We start from the raw sequence: 9,400 nt of genomic DNA, 5'->3' as shown, positions 1-9,400 counted from the left end.
AATGGAGCACTGGACACGTGAAAAGGCTTTACAACTGTAAATGGCAATACAGCTGTTAGTTGATCTAATGTTGATAGTATAGAAACTGTCAAATACAGTATCCTCAGATTAATTCCCAGAAAAAAGCTTACTTCTCTTACAAAAGCTTTCAAATCCAAACCAGGTGATTATTATTATTTTTTAAATTTTGGACTCAGGTTGTCTGACTTAATGATTCAGTAATGTTACATCTCTTGTAAGTGCAAGAACATCTGTGAAAAAGCTTTGAATTAAAAATATGCCTAAAAATGGGCCTAATAAGAATGAAATTTGCTGGGTTTAGAAAAGAGGAAGGACTTGATTTGCTTATTGACAAATGGGTTGGGCCTCGTTTCTCCCTCTGGTGTTCTATTCTCCTTCACACTTTTTATTCGAAGTTCTAACAGCTGGAGCTCATTTCTTTAGTGAATAAAATAGACCCGGAGTGTGATACTCTGAAGCAACAATCCACTCTGGTTTCTTGCAAACCTTCGCCCCGAGAATTCTGCAACCTTCCCACGCCCTACCCCACAGCCGGACTTCCCTCGCTGCAATGCCCCTCCGCTAGCGCGAAGTCTGAGAGTTCGCACCGGGAACCCAGGTGCCAGGAGGGCGGTAGGGGGCAGATCCTCTCCGCAGCCCGGCCTGGGGCCCCCAGCACTGGGAGCAGCACAGTTCCAGTAGCCCGCGGGGACCTGCGTGGTGTGGGATGTGAGGTTCAGCCAGGTGCGCAGGCGGCCACCCCGGGCGCAGCGTCGCACGTGGCAACAGGTGCAGCGCAGTCCTGGGCGAACGCCGGGGGCACGGGGCGCGTCAGCATTTAGCCCGGGCGCGCGCGGGCCTCGGCACTGGGACCTAGGAGCGCGAGGAGAGAGGCGGCGGGCGGGCTGAGCGCTGCGGGAGCCCCCGGAGTTGGCGTGCCGAGGTACAGCCTCGCGCGGCTTTGAAGTTTTTCGGGGCGCAGCCCCCTCGGACGCCGCCTGGCCTTTGTCTCCAGCTGCGCGGCGCAGGCTGGGGCCGCCTGGAAGGAGCCGCAGCGGGTGCAGCGGGCAGAGGCGGCGGAGCCTGTGTATTTACAAGTTTCCCGAACTCCCCGCCCTTGCTCCACCCCCAGGCAGCCTGAGAGGCGGGGGCCTGGGGCGCCCCGGACTCACGGATCCCGCCGGGCAGAAACCGCCGGCGGCGTGCGGGTGGGGGTGGGGACAAGCCGCGTGTCCCCAGGTGCAGACGCTGCCCGGCGGGCACAGATTGCACCGCGGGCCTCCAGGGTGGGCCTGAAGAGCCTCCGCCGAGGGTCCAAAGGGCGCTTGGGCTCCGAGTGCTGATCTCCCCGCAATTGCTGGTTTTCGGGAGGGCTCGCGGTTGGATACGAGGAGCTGCGGGTAAGTGTGGAGTTGAGTCGATTCCTGCTGCCCAGCCTGTCCGTGGTGGGGATCGCGGGTGAAGGTGCGGAGAGGACTTGGCGAACACGACCGTCACAGGGTGACTAGCTTTCGGGGAGGGGGCGGGTAATCTAGCAGCTTGGGTGCCAAAGTTGGGGAAGTGGGGAGGCAGCCACAGCGGAGGGGAGGTTGTAGAGAGCAGGTCTCACGTGGGCACAGCGAAGCTCGTGCGGAAGAGACGGATGCGGATCTCGTAGCTGTCACCTTGAAAGTGACCGAAGGGGTTTACTGTCGACTCAGTTACGCAGACTGACAAGCTTCTACCTTCAGCCGGAAGCCGCCCACCAGATGCTTGACCCGCCAGGGCCCAGCAGCCCCAGCCCTGTCGCTGGGCGGTTCGCTTGGGTCCATTCTCAGCATAAGTAATCAGGGCTGAAAATGGTTTAATAGGGTTGCTGCAATTCCCAAGGGCCTCTTGTCCCTTCCCTTATTGCTTCCTGCGGTTCACTTGTGTTTCTCTAGCTCTCTAGAAAAGTACACCCCGAAGGTCACCTGGTTGATCACTTTGTAGTAACCAGTGGATTTATGTTTACTTAAATCTTTTTGTCCTCTTCTTTTTAAGACATATTCTTTTCTACTAAGTTAGTTGTTGATTTTGACTCGGATTAATTGACTTTGGAGTAGGAATGGAGAGATTAATTCTTCATTTAGCTTTCAGAAAGTTTCACATGTTCTGTTAATATTGTTTATTTTAAGTAGTCAGCATACTAAGAAAGGAAATTCAGTGTGTTTTGTTTGTTTGAATAAAATCAAAGTTTTAGGCAGAACACGGGGGCGGGGGCGGGGGAAGGATGAAGGCGTTCTTGTTTCATCAGGTGATAGGGTTCAGTTAATCATCACGCTGAATCGTCTGGCCTGGGATGGAGGGTGGGCGTGGAGGTGTTAAGAGGAGAGCAAAGAAGAGGAGGGAGAGGGGAAAAGCGAAGTGAAAGTCGCTGCTGCTTGGGAACCTAGGACTTTCTTGAGGAGTCTAGATACACCCAGATAACAGTGTTTGTTAAAACTACAAGGGCAGGATAGGATGGCCAATTTAAATTGAAACAATGATGCTCTTTTTGTGTAGTGCTTTACAATGTATAAAGTGTTTATCGATTTTTTTTCTCAAGTGCAGTATTCCATAAGGGAAGTTATACGAAGAAATGATTAGAACTACTTATCCTAAAAACAAAACAAAACCAAAAACCTGAGGAGTGGAATTTAGTTTAAAATAATGTATTGTTACTTATGTAACTTGCACCAACTTCTCCATCTATTTTTTTTTTAAATCAGCATTACGTGGAGCAAATGGTGCTTGTAGGAGACTTCACCTTTTAATTATGTTATCAGTAATTGAAGGTTACAATTTTGGAATATTTTATAGGTTTATAAAATTCTAGCTAGATTTCTTTTGGTATATCTTAGAAATGAAACTGCCTTAAGCATTTAAAAAGCATGTCACTTAATGGCCCTGTTCTGTTGGCCTTGTTTGTTACAATTTCAAAACTAAGGCATGCTTGCTGTATAAAAATTGGTAGATTGAGAAAAAGTGTAAAAGTTCAATCATCCCACATCCAAAGATAATCACAATTAATATTTTCTTTATACTTGTTAATGTATAACACAAAATATTTATTTTTTACAATTATGTAATTTATGCAAATATACTGTTGCATATGATTTTTTTTTGCTTAACATATTATGAAAAAATTCCTGTGCTGTTATAGTTCTTCAAGAATCTTATTTTAGTGGCTACATAATATTGCATTATCTCAATGTCACAATAAATGTAACAATGTATTTAGCCATTTTCTTACAGCTAAACTTTTAACTTATTTCCAATTATTGTTATTAAATATATACTGGAGCAACAAATATCCTTTATAAAATTTTATCTACCGGACATAGTTCCTTAGATGGAGTCCTTGAAATATAGTTGATGGTTCAAAGATCTCTTGATACAGGTTGACTATTTGCTTTCCAAAATATGTTATACCCAAGTATGCTCCCACCAGCACTCTGAGAGTACCTGTGTTACTATATTCTTGTTACTATGGGAAAGTATCCTTAAAAAGAAAAATAATTATTGCCAGCTTTATAGGTGAACAGTGTTATCTCAATATTTACATTTCTATTTCTTTGATTACAAATGATGTTGAACACCAAAAATCTGGTTATTGTCCATTTTTCTTCCCTTTTAATTGAATGTAGTGCCGAATTTTTCTCCTGGCATATTAGTATTTTTCTATTCATAAGAGCTTTTTATGGATTGATAGTAAACTTTTGCCTTTCATATTGCAGGTATTTTTTCCCATTTTGTCTTTGCCTTATAAAGACAAACACATAGCATGTGTTAATAGTGGTTTTGACTTACAGACGTTGTATACTTTAATGTTGACTTTCTCAAAAACAAAATTTTACTGCTCCTGAATCATAGCTTAAGAACTATATAGGACAGTGGCAGAAGATGACTTTTGAAAGAATCCCCACCCCCCCAAATTCTGAATCAGATTCTTTTCAAATGCATTGTAAGAACTCCATGCCCTGGAGTAGAGACTGTTGCAAAACAGATTGTGTTTGTGGATGAGAAATAGTTGTGTATAGTATAGACCATCAGGAAAAATATTCTTGGAAATCAAAGCAGAAAGTTTTAAATTCCAGGGAATGAAAGTCTTTCAGAGCTGTTATTCTGTGGTTATATAAATTAGGCTCACAATCCATTTATTTTTCCATTGTTCATAGGTAGTATTATTTTGCTAGAATTTTTTTAATATTCATTATTGTAGTTTCATCCTAAATTTTCTTTCTTGATGTGTAGTTGGATGTATATATAGTTATAAATTTTCCCAAATTGATTTTCTAACATTATTTAAAAATTAAACTGTTTATATGAAGAGGGGAAAATAAGCCTGACTGATTCCCCAAACTTGAGTTATCTTTCCATGCTATGGACGCTTACATATACCCTGAAAACTTGTAGAGGCCTCACTGAGAGTGCTCTCCTTCAGCGCCTGTCCCTTTTCTTTCACTCTCCATCTTTCAGAGCCTAAGAATAAGCCAGGGGACCGACCATAGCTGAGTGGCGAGGATAAGGCTGGTGTATGGTGTGTGGAGGCACTAGGAAACAGGCCCAGACTTTCTATCAAAGCAATGGAGGAGACCCCACCTGACCTGGGCGGGCAGGTGCTTGGGCACTTGTGTCTTTTGGCCTTCAGAGGAATGACTGAGGATGAGTGACTCCACCCTGTTTCTTTTGTTTGAAAAAAAAATGAAAGAAAGAAAGAAAAGAAAAAGGGATTAGATGATATGTTATGGCTTTAGCCAGCCTGAAATTTGGTTCAATAAAGTCAGCTTTGACGAGGGTTCCCCATCCTTGGCTTATGGCAGTCCAGGATAACTAGGAACTGAGTCTGATTCTCAGCTACTGCTTCTAAAACTGTGTTTCTAAATCAAGTTTTATGAAAGGTTGTCCTGATGATAGTTATTTTTTTAAATGACCTCAATGTTCTTTGAAATCAGTGGTTATTACTCCTTTCTGTGGGCGGTAATCCATGATGTTCATACACGACATTTTCTTCATTTGGCTGAAGATAAAAAAGAGTTTTTTCCCCACTTTGAGGATGAGAGATTTGGATGCTAATCTTCACTATGTAGATAGATACATACCATGAAATTTCGTTTTCATACGCTTTCAGCTAATTTGCAATTTGTGATTGCTCGGATGGCTGTTACACAATCAAGTAAGAAAGGGTTTGTTCAGCAAATTTGGAGTGTAAACAAGCTTGAATCTAGAGGTGTTCTACTAAAGTAAATAGCTTTCAAGCACTTCAGACGTACATATTTATTTGCATATAAATCTCTGATTCTGAAACCTTATTTTTGTTCATTAAAGCTAATAGATTTTCCTTAACCTTTAGTTTAGCCCCATGTTGAAGAGAAATGAAAATGTGTTTATTTACTTAAAGATAAACTGTATTTAACTCTTGTTAAGAGGCCCAGATCTAAATCAATGAATGTTTTTATGCGCACATTACTTTGGTGAGTGAAAGTAAGAAAAGTCACACATCCTAATTTCATTCTAACCTAGGAGTTTTATTTCATTTTGAAGCTATAAAACAAAGAGCGTTTTAAAGTCACTTAAAGTTTCCCTTGAGGAAATATGTTTACTTCTTGAGTAGGGGTGAATATATATATTGTTTTGGGCCAGTGAAAGATGAAGTGCAAGTACAGGTTGTAAGTTTCTCAGACTAGCAGGAAAGGGCAAAGGAGTTGCAAGGAAATGACTTCCAGGTAGTGTAATTTTGTTTGAAATTGTACTGATTTCATGTTTCAGTAAGAATTGTTCTGAGTGGCAGGGCAGGCCTGGCCAGTCTCCATTGTATGCACACAGCTAGAGGAAGAGCGAAGACGGGGAACAAAACTGGGAACAACACGTCAGTCTTCCAGGTAAGGTGCCATGAGAAGATGGTTGTAAAGCCATTAAATTACCTTATGGTTATTCTTTTAAATACTTTTACATATTTGTACCTTGTCAGTTTATAGTTAAGCTCACTGCAAAGAAAAGAAAATTAGTGTTTAGGTTTGAAGGCCAATCAATCGTAATTACCCTGATCTTCTACAATTAACAAAAACATTTTAAGACATTTTGTGTCCTCTGTTGTCGTTGAGAAAAGATTTCCTCTGGGAGAGAGTCACACGTATCAGAAGAGCAGGAAGGAGAGGTGTAAATATATATTCTTGGATAAATAAGCGTCTAGCTTAAAATACGTTTATGGCAGTGTTCATTGAGTCTTGACTCAATGTTAGCTTGCTTCTATACTTTTCCTGCATTGGAAACTTGGTAATATTTAACTCTGGCATTATTTACATATATACCAGTTCGGAAAGAAAAGTCAATATTTCTTGACCTCATTTCAGATAAGCAGTTCTGAACATGTGTTTAACAGTGGTCCGTGACAAATGAGTTCTTGCTTATGTTTATCTCGTAGATAGTTTTGATGATTGTTAACAATGAATGATATCGAGTTGAAACTGCCTGCCCTTTTAACACATAGCTCGCTTGGCCAGCTTTATGGAATAGAAGCCAGTTTAGGTAGAAGCAGTCTAAGAGATGCCGTGCAAACGTGGGCTGAACCCCTTACCCAGCCTCTGTGTGTCACACTCAGCTATAAAAAGTCTATATTTTATTATGCACTATATTATATTATGCAAACTATTATTCCCCAGTCATCTCATTCTTAGGTAAATTATAGAACTGAACCATGTTTGCACATTTCTACTAACCTATCCCAATAGAAGGTCATTTAAAGGAGGATTGTGGAAGTCCTACTTGTTAGTGAGAGAGGAAGATTGGACAAACGGGAAATAGGTTACAAAGGGTAAGATAAAATTTTCCACTAAGAAAAATGTACTTGTTTTATTAGATCCTCAATCTAGACCTGTATGTAGAACCAAGTCGTATATACAGTAATGTGTAGTTAGGATTATGTTTTCATGTTAAGTGGTCAGTAAAAGACATGAGTAAAAATCCTTGCTGTTAGAATCTTAAGTTGGATTTCCATCAGCCTCAAACCATGTATTGAGCGTGTTCCATGGGCCAAACACCGTGCAAAGTAGACACGGTTCTCAGGGCAGTCAGTCAGAAAAGCCTCAACCATTGTGAAAAGTACAGTTTTGGAAATGTTTAGGTTGCTAGAAATAGTCTCCCACGTCGTTAACGTTGTACCATACGTCGGGGATTCTGTCGCTGCCTCGACCAAATTTTGGTAAACCTGAGCCTGTTTTGACATTTTTGGTTATGTACGGACTCCTGATCCTTGATCACCTTTCTCTTTTCCTTCTCACCAAAAGAGTTGACAGGCAAGATACTTAGCACTACCGTCTGTGGTTTCACTCACTTTCTCTGGATAATCTTTTTAGTGACCTTTTCCAATAACTTTTGGTTACATCTTGTTTCTTGAGAATAGGGTCTAAACCGTATGATGCTGGGTGTATTTGCACTTTTAGAATTATTTGTACTAGATGTAGCCTGGAATAAATCAAGAGCTCTGATGGCATGGGAGTTTGAAATTCCTTCTTCAATTAGTCACAGCTACTAGAAGGTCTTTTAAGCCAGAGCTGTTAGTTTCCTTACTGCTTTTCTCGATTTTCCTCCTTGTCCTCTCCTGGTGCCCAGCCCCCTCATCCACTGTGAAATCTGCAGCAAGCAGAAGAGAGGGAGGCTGCTCAGGGTGGCCTTGTGTCTCTGAAAGACTGCTGTTAGAAGTTAGGCGAACGCAGAGCTGGAAGGTGTACAATTCTTATTCCTTCTGAGTTATAATTCTATGTTTTAATAAAGTGCCATTCTCAAAACACCTGGCCTATGCCTATGTGCCAATACTTGTACAGAATGAATTCCCCTTGTGAGAATTGGTGACCTTCTCCATTTGTGCAGATAGTCACAAGTTGACAATTTCTTATCAGTAGGGAGACTTGGGCTGTTCCTTGTTTAGAGAAACACATATTTACATTTTAAAGAGGAATTGAGATGAATTTTCAGTCTGGGGTTGTTCTTGCTCTTATTATGTTAATAAGATTTGAGTTTCAGAGTAGTTTTGCATTTCTGGGAAACTTTGATGGTTCACTAGAATCGCTGGTTGTTGGATTTGATTTAATACTCTTAAGTATTACATTTTTTGTTTAATACTTAAAAATTTCTGATGGTGCTTTATGGAGATTCATGACAACTATGCAGAGGGATTTACTAATTCATTTTAATTCCCAGATAAAAAGAGTGAGTCTAATCAATGAAAAAGGAATGGAGCTAGGAAAAGCCTGCATTTCTCTTGTTAAGAAAAACTTGAAATGTTTTGGTAGAAAAATGTTGGTTATATCTTGTGCTAAATATGTAACATTTATAACGTTATAGGTACTAATCAAATGAAAATTACTTTCTACTTATATGGTATAAGTAGAAGCCTACAGGGCAGGGTATTGCTTTTTTCCTCTCTTTCCTCCTGTTTTTATTAAAATTGGAGTAATAAAATGGAGACATGTCAACATTTTGCTAGATTTTTCTCACCCTGACGTCAATTATGAAACTTTGGAGACATACTTTGTTATAGAATTGAAAAAAATGTTACTGGAATCCAGAATGTTGGGTACAGGAATTCAGGAGAGTGCACAGACTTCAAAGTTAGACCAAAGTTAGACATGGCTGTCTATGTTAGGCCGCGTGATTTTGGGTAAGTTACATCCTTGCCTTTGTACCCGTCATCTCATCAGAACAGTGCAGATAACTCCTCTCTCCTGGGGTTATTCTACCACAATGTCAGGTATATAGTAGATAGTGAATAAGTGCTAATAACCTTCCTTTGTTTCTTGTTTTAAACCTTTTCCGATTCATGGACAGGAAATTTCATTTCATTCACTCACCTTTGTCGGAGTTGTTGCTTGGATCTGTTGGTGCTCTCTGTTGGGAATTAAATTCCAGGCGCAAGAGTCCAATATCATACTGGGAGTGGGGAATGGTTATCCCAGTATGATAACTTTCCTTCTTCCTTAAATAGAATTGGTTGGTACCCGTAGCAGTTGATAGGGTCTTATGTTAATTTTTGCTCCAGAAGACGCATTAGAGATGATGGTCTGGCTAGGTCTTATTTTCGGGGAAACACGGTATATGAAGAAATTGAGGACTGGACCTAGTTGGGTAGGTGTTTTATGTTACGGTGAGTTAAGGTATGGAACCAGGACAAGGACCCAAGTCTTCTTCCCTCTTGCTCCATTCCCCACTCCCAGTATGATACTGTTACTCGACTACTTTTAATTCTATAAGAAGTAACAAATTGGTGTTGCTAGAATTTTCTTCACATGGTGCTGAAATGAGATCAAAGACATGCAGTAGTTTGGATATGTAACATTTCAGATAACATAGCTTAGAATTATGAGTTGTTATTCTATTTTCTAACCACAGAACATAAAACAGA

At 40.8% G+C, this 9,400-nt stretch overlaps 1 protein-coding gene across 3 annotated transcripts in view; it reads left to right on the top strand.

Annotated features, from left to right (window-relative positions):
- Positions 1 to 973: 973 nt before the first annotated feature.
- Positions 974 to 9,400, top strand: part of MTUS1 (microtubule associated scaffold protein 1) — a 143,820-nt gene continuing 135,393 nt past the window's right edge. For 2 of the 3 annotated variants that reach the window (XM_033103945.1, XM_033103941.1), the window contains exons 1-2: positions 974 to 1,400; positions 5,770 to 5,882. The gene's annotated coding sequence lies outside the window, so the exon portion shown is untranslated. The remainder of the gene's footprint in view (positions 1,401 to 5,769; positions 5,883 to 9,400) is intronic. The other variant, XM_033103942.1, reaches the window with a different exon arrangement.

This window comes from Rhinolophus ferrumequinum, chromosome 4 (genome assembly GCF_004115265.2).
Source record: "Rhinolophus ferrumequinum isolate MPI-CBG mRhiFer1 chromosome 4, mRhiFer1_v1.p, whole genome shotgun sequence".
In the NCBI taxonomy this organism is placed as follows: Eukaryota; Metazoa; Chordata; class Mammalia; order Chiroptera; family Rhinolophidae; genus Rhinolophus; species Rhinolophus ferrumequinum.
Note: the sequence above shows the minus strand (reverse complement) of the source record. Positions and strands in the feature narration are given on the sequence as shown.